The sequence below is a fragment of the Tamandua tetradactyla genome, chromosome 18, assembly GCF_023851605.1.
Source record: "Tamandua tetradactyla isolate mTamTet1 chromosome 18, mTamTet1.pri, whole genome shotgun sequence".
NCBI lineage: Eukaryota > Metazoa > Chordata > Mammalia > Pilosa > Myrmecophagidae > Tamandua > Tamandua tetradactyla.
In genome coordinates, this window is record NC_135344.1 from 8,685,368 (window position 1) to 8,699,461 (window position 14,094).

General features: G+C 38.1%; 1 long non-coding RNA gene across 1 annotated transcript in view; it reads left to right on the forward strand.

The window, feature by feature from the left end:
- LOC143661954 (uncharacterized) overlaps positions 1–14,094 on the forward strand; it is a 104,290-nt gene that overhangs the window by 58,588 nt on the left and 31,608 nt on the right. The window lies entirely within an intron of this gene.

Genomic DNA, 14,094 nt, shown 5'->3' on the forward strand with positions numbered 1-14,094 from the left:
CAGGAAAGGGACACTCTGCTCCCCTCCCCTGTCCTCCAAGGGGTGGGACCCTAGGGACGTGGTCAGTTGTGATCTTGTGTCTATAAGCATTATTTTTAGGAGTAGTGATAGCATTTTATCTTTATTCGTGCAAGAAACCAAAAGAATCCCATTAGTTCTGCAGAGTTGAAGAATAACTTGAAATTGTATATGCATGTATGAGAGAAAGAGGCAGAGGCTGATTGATTGGTTGATTTGAGCTTACGGGTAAGATTTGTCCAGGGTACAAGAGTTGACTTTCACAGGAAATTTGGTGTGAGGCAATAAAATGATCTACAAAAATCTCATAAAATACGTAAAGTGGAAATAAATATTTTCCTAGTAACACCAGGTTTTGTGTGAGCAGAATTTTCTCCAGTTTCACAAAAAGCATAATAAATAGCTCTTTCAGTACTGGGTAAGCAATTCATTATAAATGTATCATTGATGGTTAAAAATTTAACTTCTTTTTATTTGCCTCCATTTTTTAGTCTTGGTTCAAAGAAAGGGTGGCTGAGTGGCAAAGTGAAGTTCAAATTGTTAGGAGGCAATATTGAATAATGATGCGATTTTAAGTATTCTTTTGCACATGTTAAATAAGCTAGAGCCAGGGGAAGCCTTGGAGACATTGGTGGGTATAAAAGATTTCAAAATAAGGTAGTTATTCCTCCAACAGATCCTTTGAAGCACCTTTGTTTGTGTTGCTCTGTGGAGAGAGGAAAATGGCAGGGATTGCGTTGGGGACCCTTAGGTCCTGCAGCTGCGCCAAGGGGAGGCCACCCTCCTGGGAGGACTGTGCGGCTTTTCCCCTGGGGGCCTCGGCTCCTTCCAGTTGCTGCCTGGTCCACTGCAGCCACCCGGGGGCCTGCTCCATTCTGAGCAGCTGCTCCTGCACTGTTTCCAGAGCTTCTGCCCCCATGGGGACTAATAACATAGCGGTGGATCATTTCACATACAGCTCCAAAGTCCGCAGCCAAATTATTTGGGCTCAACTCCTGGCTCTCCCATATCCTGGGTGGGTGACAGTGAGCTCACTCTCTGTTTCCTGGTCTGGGAAGTGGGGTCATGACCATGTGGTTGTCCAGGGGATTCAAGGAGTTGATTAAAGTGAGTGCACACAGCAGCCACTGATCGATTTCAGCTATTATGACCGTGCTTTTTTAGCTATAAACCACCTCGTTTAACACTTGTATCTCTTCTTGAACTGGAAGCGCCATTTGTGATCAAGATGTTGACCACAAAACCCAGAAAGGGGGTTAAAACAACGATGCAGTTAAGAAACATGCAAGGTACGATCCCGTCACTTCTGTTCTTTGGACATTCAAGGACTAAGCTACTTTCCTTTTACAGATGCAGGGACGTGCTCGTTTGATTCAGAATCTCCCAGTCCTGCTGGTTTTGAACAGTGTGGGACTTGCTTGATGAAGCCAGTGACCAGTTCTCTTTACTCTTTTTCTGAATTTCTTTGAGTTTTTTTTTTTTTCACTCTTTACTATGGACTCTGAATTCTTCCTGCACTTCTAATTTCTTCTTCAGATTGAAGGCAAAGCCAGGGGACGAGTCCTGTACCATTTTGTTCTGTCAGTGGAAATGAGGAGATGATTTTTAACACTTTCCAATGTGAGTGGAAGGATTGCGCTGAGCTTGCTTAAATAGTGCCGGGAGAACAAACTGTACACGGGCGCGCTGGCCCCATTCCAGGAAGATAAGGTGGCCTCAGAATGCCACCTTTGCTGGCCTCAGAGGAAGCTGCACCGGAATGACACAGAGTGTAACTTCAGGGATCTTAGAATGGATGCCCGTGATTCAGCTGGGATGCTTGGAGGGAGGCCTTGAGAACTTAGCTGGTGGCCATCGGATGTGGGCCAGAGGAGTTGGCGGGGATGGAGGGTGAGTTTCCTGGGTCCTGTAGCATTTTTTAAAGGAAAAATTAAGGCTTTTTATTTTAACCTAGGACCTGGCCTGCACAGTGTATGGAGGAGGTAGAAGTGCTTGGCAAGGTGCCACACCACTGCATAATGACAGTGCTCACCAGAGGCACGTTTTCTTGGCTTCATTGGGTGATTACTGTATCTGCTCAGTTTCATTCTTCAGTTATCAGCATTTCAGGCAGAGATACGGAAGAGGTAACTGGCGAAGTGGCCATTTTCATTTTTTCTACATTGTCCTTTCTACAAGGATCCAAGACCTTGAGACGATTTAAGTGACTTCCCAGACTCTTAGGTCTGCAAGTAGCTGGCAAGTCCCACCACTGCCAATGAGGTAAAGATGTTCTTTCCTTACTGCCTTGCTCCTTTTTCATCACTATCCTTCCATTTAATTAATTAGGAGGTACAGAAAGTAGTATAATTATATAGTGAATTGAACTTTGTTGGATGCAGAAAGCCTATGTATAATTTAGAACATATTATCTTAGCTGAAGGGCAGGTCACTTTTATGTCCAGAAAGAATTAAAAAGAATTGGCAACCAAGGCTGCCAACTGAAAATGGGTATAGGACAACTTAGGTGAAATTTAGCTTATGGCTAATATAGGAAAGTCAGTAACTGAGTTAAGGAGGTGGGTATAGGTGAGGTTTAGGAAAACCCGGTAACGGTCTAGTCGCTGAGTAGCTGGGAGACTGTCAGTCAACTCTAGTGGTATTTCAGTACCCAGTGTAGTTACCTGAATAAGATCTTATGTTTGGGCAGGTTTCGTGTCCGTAGTCATTTTATAGAATGTATACTTTTAATATTTATCAATATTATGGACTGTAATATATATTCTTATAAAAAATATTTAACAAAAAAGACTGGTTATAAAATGATCCCTGTAAATCTTGCTACAGGAATCAATCAACTGGCTTAAAAAGTAAGGGGAGGGCAGGCCATGATGGCTCAGCAGACAGAGTTCTCACCTGCCATGCCAGAGATCCAGGTTCGATTCCCGGTGCCTGCACATGCAAAAAAAAGTAAGGGTGTTCTAGTTTGCCAGCTGCTGGAATGCAACACACCAGAGATGGACTGGCTTTTAATAAAAGGGGATTTATTTTGTTAGTTCTTCAGAGGAAAGGCAGCTAATTTTCATCTGAGGTTCTTTCTTACGTGGGAAGGCTCAGGGTAATCTCTACTGGCCTTCTCTCCAGGACTCTGGGTTCCAACAACTTTCCCTGGGGTGATTCCTTTCTGCATCTCCAAAGGCCTGGGCTGAACTGTGAGTGCTGAGATGAGGTATGCTGAGCTGCTTGGGCTGTGCTACGTTGAGTTCTCTCATTTAAGCACCAGCCAATTAAATCAAACGTCATTCATTGCAGCAGGCACACCTCCTAGCCGACTGCAGATGTAATGAGCAACAGATGAGGTTCATGTACCATGGGCTCATGTCTACAGCAACAGAATTAGGTGCCTTCACCTGGCCAAGTTGACAACTGAATCTAACTACCACAAAGGGGAAAAAGAATGTTGAAGGAAATCTTGACCTTAAATATTAGAATTTCAGGAATGTTCTGTCAGAGCTGGGCTTCCTCTGAGTTCAGGGACTTGAGCCAGGTAAACCTGACCTCTGTGCTACTTTTCATGAGAGTCTCATGAGTGGCATCTCTCATGAGCAGAGTCCTGCAGTCCACCATTTGTGTCATTGGCTGTCAGTACCATGTGGGGCTCCTGGACCCGACCTCTTGACTTCTTCAGTGTCAGTGACTACTAGAGCACCTAACAGCTGTGCAAGAAGCTGTTGGAAGCCGGTCCCTCAGCAGCAGAAGGATTTCAGGATCAATCAACCTGGATTAAGTATCCGTATGTGGAGATCAAGAGTGACAGTTCATCAAAGCCTTGAGATAACCCTGGTATGTGGCCAGGAGTTGAGTGTGGAGTGGAAAGTTAAGGTGTTTGAAAAACTATCCTAATTTTTTATAAGATATACCCCATGCAAATTGTATTTTCATAAGATTATTTTGTCACCTCTTATAAGGCCAAGAGCTCCAGAGTTAATGTAACTCAGAGTTGTAGGAGCTGTGAAAAGGCTGTCATGGGTTTTATCTGATCCCCTTTCCCTCCAGCTTCTTCACTTATCTCCCTGACCTGTGTCACAATGGTTTCTTCCATTTTCCAGACCACTGCCCTAGAAACTTCAGAAAATTTGTTGTATCTAAAATTTGGTTTTAAAAATTCTAGACCTTGGGCGGGCCACGGTGACTCAGCAGGTAAGAGTGCTTGCCTGCCATGCCCAAGGACCCGGGTTCGTTTCGCGGTGCCTGCCCATGTTAAAAAAAAAAAAAAAAAATTCTAGACCTTTACCCACTGCTAGGAGAGTGTTCACCAAAAGACTCCCAGTTCCCCTTAGATAAAGAAATTGGATCTAAACAAAGTGAAAGATGCTTATTTTGTATTGTGCACAGCTTCTATTTAATCTGGCTCTGGGCCGCCCAGAGTCAGCAGCTACTGCAGCCAAATTTTCAGTCTATTTAAAGAAACCTATCACCATAGACCTGCACTGTCCAGTGAGTGGCCAGTAGCCACGTGTTGTGACAGAGCACTCGGGACATGGCTAATCCAAATTGAGATGTGTTTTAAGTTTAAAACATACAGCAGATTTCCAAGATTTAATATGAAAACAATTTAAAATAACAATAATTTTTATATTGGTTGCATGTTTGGATGGTAATGCTTTTGATATATTAGGTTAAAGAAAATGCTGCTGAAATTAATTTCATCTATTGCTTTTTAATTTTTTTTAATGTGGCTCCTAGAAAATTTTCAGTTTGTATATGGTTTGCATTATATTCGTTTTGCACAGTACTGCCGTAGATTCTATTTTTTTTTTTTTTTTAAAGGAAAGACAGAGAGAAGGAAGGAAGGAAGGAAGAAAGGGAAACATCTTTAAACATTTTCTTGTATTCTGTTTCTCCGTTTTTGTTACATGGGCTGGGGCCGGGAATCGAACCGAGGTCCTCCGGCATAGCAGGCAAGCACTTTGCCCGCTGAGCCACCGCGGCCCGCCCCCGTAGATTCTATTTTTAAATGTCTTCAGGGAGGTAACAAAGTTTTTCTGAATGATTAGAAGAACTGAGATTAGCAAGAGTTAAAATTAAATCCCCTCCACCCTGAAGGATACCAACTTTTAAAGAGAGTCGACATTGGCATTCTGATTTTAATTAGGCAGCAGCGAGTCCATGTAACAGGGAGAAACTGGCGTGGGGTGAAAGCAGTACAAGGTCAGCAGAAGAAACAACAACAGAAAAAACAGTGGACCGTCTGGGACATTCTAGATAAGACATGAAGTTGAATTTACATGTTACTATAATCTGCCAATAAGAAATATTCATTACAAAATTTACCTTCTTCCAATATCCAGATCTACAAAACTTGATAAAGGAGGATTATGGTATTGGGCAAAATAAATCTTTTGGGTGAATTATGCTCAGTTTTATTGTTTAGATAGGCAAATAAAGCTAATATTGTGAGAATCATAGCTACCGTCAACCTCAAAGAGCAGGTATATGAAGTGGAAAGTTTCTGCAGAAATAGAGGATGCAGTTGAAAAAGTAAAGGAGTGTAAACTTCTAGCCATCCCTAGGGCAAGTCCCTGTAGGGTCATCAGTGCAGTTTCCCTGAAGGAGCTTCCCAGGCTGACCAGGGTTACATCATGTACCAAAGAATGGTTTATGGGGATTTTTAGGTAAGATTGGAACTCTCCAGACGTGCTTAGTATTCTGAGGAGATAGGGGATGGTACATCACCCACCGAGGCAGGGTGGAATAGGGCATGGAGGCTGCGGTTCCTGTTTCCTATCCAGCTGGCAGGCGTTAATGCACTGCTGCAAATCATGGGACAAGAATTTCCCCTAAGCAGGAAACTTCCAAAGTCACCAAGATTGTAAACTCATGGGCCCGAAGTGGACTCTCAGTTAATGACAGAAAGCCTGGGGTCATGAAGATTGTTAAAGGAGTGCCACTAGCACCGGTAGTTGTCTCCTCCTGGAGCAAAGAAGACACCTGGTGTTCAAAGATCGAGATGGAAAATCTCTGCTGCAAATCCTCCCTATGAAGCAAGCTAACCCACACAGTTTGGGGCGTGTCTCTATTTTGAGCGCTTCTGCATTCATTTAAGTTGTACTCTCTCTCTTTAATAACCTTTTTTTTTTTTTTTTGCATGGGCAGGCACCAGAAATCGAACCTGGGTGTCCGGCATGAGGGTGAGAAATCTGCCTGCTGAGCTGCCGTGGCCCACCCTCTTTAATAAATTTTGCAACGTATTCCTACTGGCCCTCTTTCATCCCTGAATTCTTTCCCACAATGAGAGCCCTGAACCCAGAACAGGGTTCAGCTGACTCTGGTTTCAGCAGGACTCCAGTTACATGGAGACAAACTGTCCAGATAATGGATACATTGCCAACTGAACCAAAAATGTTTCAGAGGACTGAATATCCAGATTATTTGATTCTTCCCTAACTTTTAGCTCTGATGTTTTATGGTGTATTTTTTTCCCCTTCATCTTTATTGAAATATAAACCTAAAATAAAATGTTTCAATTTTAAGTACACAATTGGGTGAATTTTGAAAAATATATACACCCATATAACCAGCACCCCAATCAAGATATGGGCATTTCTATCCACTGGCCCCCCACGTTCCCTGTGACCCTTGGCAAATAATCCCCACACAGTCCACCCAGGCTATCAGTGATCTGATTTATACCACTGAAGTTTGTTTTTGCTTCTTCTAGAACTTCATATAAATGGAATCATTTGCTCTTTTGTTGTCTGACTTCTTTAGCTCGAGATCATGTAAGGTTTTTACATTTCCTATGTGTTGTAGTGTGTATCAGTAGATAATGCTGAGTTGTATTCCATTGTGTGTTTATACCATATTTTGTTTATCTCAACCCCCTGATGGACACTTGACTTGTCCCCAATGTTTGGATTTTATGACTAAAAGCTACTATAAATATTTGTGTGCAGGTTTTAGCAGGGACATGCATTTTCAAATCAATGGATTAAATACCTAGAAGCAAGATTGCTGTATTGTGTGGTAAGGGTATATTTAGTTTTGTAAGATACTGCCAAGCTATTTTCCAATGGGGCTATACCATTTTGGATTTCCCCTTACAATGAATGGCATCCTGTTCAGCATTTGCCTATTTTTTTAGGAGGTGGGGTGTGTGTGTTAGCCATTCTAAAAGGTATATAGTGCTTTCATTACTTTGCTTGACTGCTTTTTTTTAAGAGAAGTTGTAGGTTTACAGAAAAATTATGCAGAAAATACAGACTTCCTATATACCCCCTCCTTTTCTTAACACCCTGTGTTAGTAGGGTACATTTGTTACAAACTGGTGAAAAAATATAATTATACTGTTAACTAAAGCCATGGTTTACATTAGAGTTCTCTTTTTGTTTTGCATAGTCCTATGTGTTTTTATTAAGTTTTATTCTAGTTACATATATTTAATATAAAATTTCCCCTTTTAACCACATTCAGATAAATGATTCACTGGCGTTATATTCACTCACAATGCTGTGTTCTCAAACCTTTTCCATCATCCTAAACAGAAACTGTACACTTTCAGCATCAATTCCCTACCACCCACCCTAGCCCTGGTAACCTACGTTCTAGTTTCTGACACTGTGAATTTGCTTATTCTATTTTTCTATTATCAGTGAAGTCATACAATATTTGCCCTTTAGTGTCTGGTTTGTTTCACTCAATATGATGTCTTCAAGGCCTTTTTTTTTTTTTGATATTAGCCATTCTAGTGTGTAGTACTACCCCATTGTTTTAATTTTCAAAAGAGGTTAAGCATTTTTTCATATTCTTATTTTCCATAGGCATATCTTTGGTGAGGTTTCTGTTCAGATCTTTTACCCATTTTTAATAGAACTGCTTTTTAATTGTTGAATTTTAAGCATTCTTTTTATATTTTGGTTATAAGTCCTTTATCAGATATGCACTTTGCAAATATTTTCTCTCAATCTGTGTCCTGCGTTTTCATTCTCTTATCAGTATCTTACACAGAGCAGAAGTATTTACTTTTTAAATTAATTTTTAATTAGAGAGGTTGTAGGTTTATAGAACAAGCATGCATAAATACAAGATATCCATAGAACATCTCATATGTACTTTCTTTCATTGTTGCTTCTCAGAAAAGTTACAGATTTAGAGAAAAGTCATACACAAAATACAGAGCCCTCATATACCACCCTATTATTAACCCCTTCATTATTATGGTACATTTGCAACAATTCATGAAATAACATTTTTATAATTGTACTATTAACCATAGTCTGTCATTTACAATAGGGTTTACTGTGTAGGACAGTTCTATACTTTTTCCAATTTGGATTCTAGTGACATATATATATAACATAAAATTTCCCCTTTTAACCATGAGCACATATATAATTCAGTGCTGTTAATTACCTCCACAGTGTGGTGCTGCCATCCCCACCATTTGTTACCAAAACCCTTCCATCAACCCAAATAGAAACTCTGTACAATTTAACATTGACTCCTAATTCCTTACCCCACCCTGTCCCCTGGTACTCTCTATTCCAGTTTCTATAAGTTTGCTCATTCTTATGATTTCTTATCAGTGAACGCATACAATTATTGTGCTTTTGTGTCTGGCTTATTTCACTCAGCATGTCTTCAGGTTTCTTCCATGTTGTCACATGGATCAGAGCTTCATTCCTTTTTATGGCAGAATAGTACTGCATTGTGTGTATATACCACATTCTATTTATCCCTTCATCTGTTGATGGACCTTTGGGTTGCTTCCATCTTTTGGCAATTGTGAATAATGCTGCCGTGAATATTAGTGTGCCAGTATTTACATTTAATTAATTCCAACACATTAATTTTCTCTCATGGCTGTGCTTTTGGTATTGTATCTGAAAACTTGTCACCAAAATCAAGCTCCACCTATATTTTCCCCTATGTTTTCTTATTATTATAGGTCCATTCATATTTTCTGTATCTTTTTGAGTCAGTGTTACTAGTTTATGTCTTCTAGGCATTTGCCCATTTCCTCTAAGTTTTCAAATTTGTTGGCATGCAGTTGATCATAGCATTCCCTCATAATTCTTTTTATTTTGTAAGGCCAGTAGTAATGTTCCCTCTATCATTTCCAATTTCAGTAATTTGATTTTTTTTTAATCTCAGTAAACTTTTGTGGAAGTTTTGTCTATTTTATTGAACTTTTAAAAAGCCAATCTTTGGTTTTGTTGATTATCTGTATTGTTTTTCTATTCTCTAGTTACTTTCTACTCTAATCTTAATTATTTTTTTTTCTTTTGCTTTCTTTGAGTTTAGTTTGTCTTCTTTTGCTATTATGTTAACATGGAAGGTTAGATTTGTTATTTCTGATCTTTCTTCTTTTTAAATGTAGGAGTTATAGCTATCAGTTTCTCTCTAGGAAGTGCTTTGTTGTATGTCATAGGTGTTTGTATGTTGTGTTTTCATTTTCATTCATCTTAATGTATTTTTAAATTTCCCTTGTGATTTCTTCTTTGACCCATTGATTATTTAATAGTATTTTTTTAAGTTTTCACATATTTTTGAATTTTAAAAATTCCTTTGTTTTTAATGTCCAGTTTCACTCTAATGTGAGTGGAGAATATATGCTGTACAGTTTCAGTCCTTTAACATTTATTGGGACTTGTTTTATGGCCTAACATATGGTCTCTCCTAGAAAATGATCTGTATGAATTTGACAAGAATGTGAACTCCGCTGTTCTTGGATGGAGTGCACAACATATATGTGTCAGGTCTAGTTGGTCATTCAATTACATGACATCATTCAGGTCTCTATTTCCTTATGGATCTTTGGTCTATATGTTCTACCTATTAGAAAAGCAGTGTATTGAAATCCAATCATTATTGTTGACTTGTCTATTCTCCCCTCAATTTTGTCAGCCTTTGCTTCACGTATTTTGAGATCCTTTACATGAATATATGTAGGAGTTAAAAGGTTGATGTTTAACCTAAAGCTTGCAGACACAAGCATTTCTATGAGGAAATGCAGATTTGAGCTTTCAGGATCTGGAACTTCAATAGAAGCTGAGATATGCAGACAAAGCACAATGAGGTGTGGAGAACACTTGCTTAAGGGAAATTAACATCCTAGCCTTAGAAGTATTTACTTCCTGGAACTTGTTTTTGCATTGTATAGCTTTGGCATGCAAACAACCTTTATCACCTTTCTTTCTATTATATAATTTTGTACTTGGCTGAAAATAAACTTGTCTGAAGACTGATATCTCTGGATCCCCGAACCCTTTCTCTCTCTCATTTTACTTTAACATTCCTTAGGGTCATAGCTGTGGCCAACAAGCATATCTTTATAATTTTATAACTTCCTGAAAGATTGAACTCTATATAATTATAAAGTATTTTTCTTTTTCTCCATGTTTTTTTGTTTTAAAGTTTATTTTGTCTGATATTAGCATAGGTACTTCAACTTTCTTATGATTGTGGTTCACGTGATAGATCTCTCATCATCTTTTACTTTCAGCCTATTTATATTATTGAACACATTTCTGGAATGCTTAATTTATTTTTGTGGATTTGAGTTACCATCTAGGGTTGTTTCTTTACTTGGCTCCCTCAACTCTTCTCCCATCTATTTCTTTGCATTGTCATTGTCAAATATAGTACATTTGACATATACTATATAATATATCTGCACAATATAATTACATTCATATTGTTTTAAACCATTATTTTAAAAGTAAACTAAGAGAAGAAAGAAGAAAATATTTGTACCTGTATAGTTTTTATAATCACATAATTACCTTTACTAGTGCTCTCTGTTTTTTTCATGTAGGTTTGAATTTCTAGCTGGGTTGACTTGCTCTCAGGCATATGAAATACCTTTAAGTATTTTTTCTAAGTTGGGTTTGCTAGCAATGCATTCTCTCAGTGATTATCTTTATTTCACTTTCATTTTTTTTAATTAATTAAAGAAAAAAAAGAAATTAACCCAACATTTAGAAATCATTCCATTCTACATATGCAATCAGTAATTCTTAATATCATCACATAGATGCATGATCATCATTTCTTAGTACATTTGCATCGATTTAGAAGAAGAACTAGCAAAACAACAGAAAAAGATATAGAATGTTCATATAGAGAAAAAAATAAAAATAATAATAATAGTACAAAAAAAAGACAAACAAACAGACAGACAAACAAAAAAAACCTATAGCTCAGATGCAGCTTCATTCAGTGTTTTAACATGATTACTTTACAATTAGGTATTATTGTGCTGTCCATTTTTGAGTTTTTGTATCTAGTCCTGTTGCACAGTCTGTATCCCTTCAGCTCCAATCACCCATTATCTTACCCTGTTTCTAACTCCCACTGGACTCTGTTACCAATGACATATTCCAAGTTTATTCTCGAATGTCGGTTCACATCAGTGGGACCATACAGTATTTGTCCTTTAGTTTTTGGCTAGACTCACTCAGCATAATGTTCTCTAGGTCCATTCATGTTATTACATGCTTCATAAGTTTATTCTGTCTTAAAGCTGCATAATATTCCATCGTATGTATATACCACAGTTTGTTTAGCCACTCCTCTGCTGATGGACATTTTGGCTGTTTCCATCTCTTTGCAATTGTAAATAACGCTGCTATAAACATTGGTGTGCAAATGTCTGTTTGTGTCTTTGCCCTTAAGTCCTTTGAGTAGATACCCAGCAATGGTATTGCTGTGTCATATGGCAATTCTATATTCAGCTTTTTGAGGAACCGCCAAACTGCCTTCCACAGTGGTTGCACCATTTGACATTCCCACCAACAGTGGATAAGTGTGCCTCTTTCTCCGCATCCTCTCCAGCACTTGTCATTTTCTGTTTTGTTGATAATGGCCATTCTGGTGGGTGTGAGATGATATCTCATTGTGGTTTTGATTTGCATTTCTCTAATGGCCAGGGACATTGAGCATCTCTTCATGTACTTTTGGCCATTTGTATTTCCTCTTCTGATAGGTGTCTGTTCAAGTCTTTTTCCCATTTTGTAATTGGGTTGGCTGTCTTTTTGTTGTTGAATTGGACAATCTCTTTATAAATTCTGGATACTAGACCTTTATCTGATATGTCATTTCCAAATATTGTCTCCCATTGTGTAGGCTGTCTTTCTACTTTCTTGATGAAGTTCTTTGATGCACAGAAGTGTTTAATTTTGAGGAGCTCCCATTTATTTATTTCCTTCTTCAGTGCTCTTGCATTAGGTTTAAGGTCCATCAAACCACCTCCAATTGTAAGTTTCATAAGATATCTCCCTACATTTTCCTCTAACTGTTTTATGGTCTTAGACCTAATGTTTAGATCTTTGATCCATTTTGAGTTAACTTTTGTATAGGGTGTGAGAGATGGGTCTTCTTTCATTCTTTTGCATGTGGATATCCAGTTCTCTAGGCACCATTTATTGAAGAGACTGTTCCGTCCCAGGTGAGTTGGCTTGACTGCCTTATCAAAGATCAAATGTCCATAGATGAGAGGGTCTATATCTGAGCACTCTATTTGATTCCATTGGTCGATATATCTATCTTTATGCCAATACCATGCTGTTTTGACCACTGTGGCTTCATAATATGCCTTAAAGTCCAGCAGCTTGAGACCTCCAGCTTCGTTTTTTTTCCTCAAGATGTTTTTAGCAATTCGGGGCACTCTGCCCTTCCAGATAAATTTGCTTATTGGTTTTTCTATTTCTGAAAAATAAGTTGTTGGGATTTTGATTGGTATTGCATTGAATCTGTAAATCAATTTAGGTAGGATTGACATCTTAACTATATTTAGTCTTCCAATCCATGAACACGGTATGCCCTTCCATCTATTTAGGTCTTCTGTGATTTCTTTTAGCAGTTTTTTGTAGTTTTCTTTATATAGGTTTTTTGTCTCTTTAGTTAAATTTATTCCTAGGTATTTTATTCTTTTAGTTGCAATTGTAAATAGGATTCGTTTCTTGATTTCCCCCTCAGCTTGTTCATTACTAGTGTATAGAAATGCTACAGATTTTTGAATGTTGATCTTGTAACCTGCTACTTTGCTGTACTCATTTATTAGCTCTAGTAGTTTTGTTGTGGATTTTTCCGGGTTTTCGTCGTATAGTATCATATCGTCTGCAAACAGTGATAGTTTTACTTCTTCCTTTCCAATTTTGATGCCTTGTATTTCTTTTTCTTGTCTAATTGCTCTGGCTAGAACCTCCAACACAATGTTGAATAATAGTGGTGATAATGGACATCCTTGTCTTGTTCCTGATCTTAGGGGGAAAGTTTTCAATTTTTCCCCATTGAGGATGATATTAGCTGTGGGTTTTTCATATATTCCCTCTATCATTTTAAGGAAGTTCCCTTGTATTCCTATCTTTTGAAGTGTTTTCAACAGGAAAGGATGTTGAATCTTGTCAAATGCCTTCTCTGCATCAATTGAGATGATCATGTGATTTTTCTGCTTTGATTTGTTGATATGGTGTATTACATTAATTGATTTTCTTATGTTGAACCATCCTTGCATACCTGGGATGAATCCTACTTGGTCATGATGTATAATTCTTTTAATGTGTTGTTGGATACGATTTGCTAGAATTTTATTGAGGATTTTTGCATCTATGTTCATTAGAGAGATTGGTCTGTAGTTTTCTTTTTTTGTAATATCTTTGCCTGGTTTTGGTATGAGGGTGATGTTGGCTTCATAGAATGAATTAGGTAGTTTTCCCTCCATTTCGATTTTTTTGAAGAGTTTGAGGAGAGTTGGTACTAATTCTTTCTGGAATGTTTGATAGAATTCAGATGTGAAGCCGTCTGGTCCTGGACTTTTCTTTTTAGGAAGCTTTTGAATGACTGATTCAATTTCTTTACTTGTGATTGGTTTGTTCAGGTCATCTATTTCTTCTTGAGTCAAAGTTGGTTGTTCATGTCTTTCCAGGAACCCGTCCATTTCATCTAAATTGTTGTATTTATTAGCGTAAAGTTGTTCATAGTATCCTGTTATTACCTCCTTTATTTCTGTGAGGTCAGTAGTTATGTCTCCTCTTCCATTTCTGATCTTATTTATTTGCATCCTCTCTCTTCTTCTTTTTGTCAATCTTGCTAAGG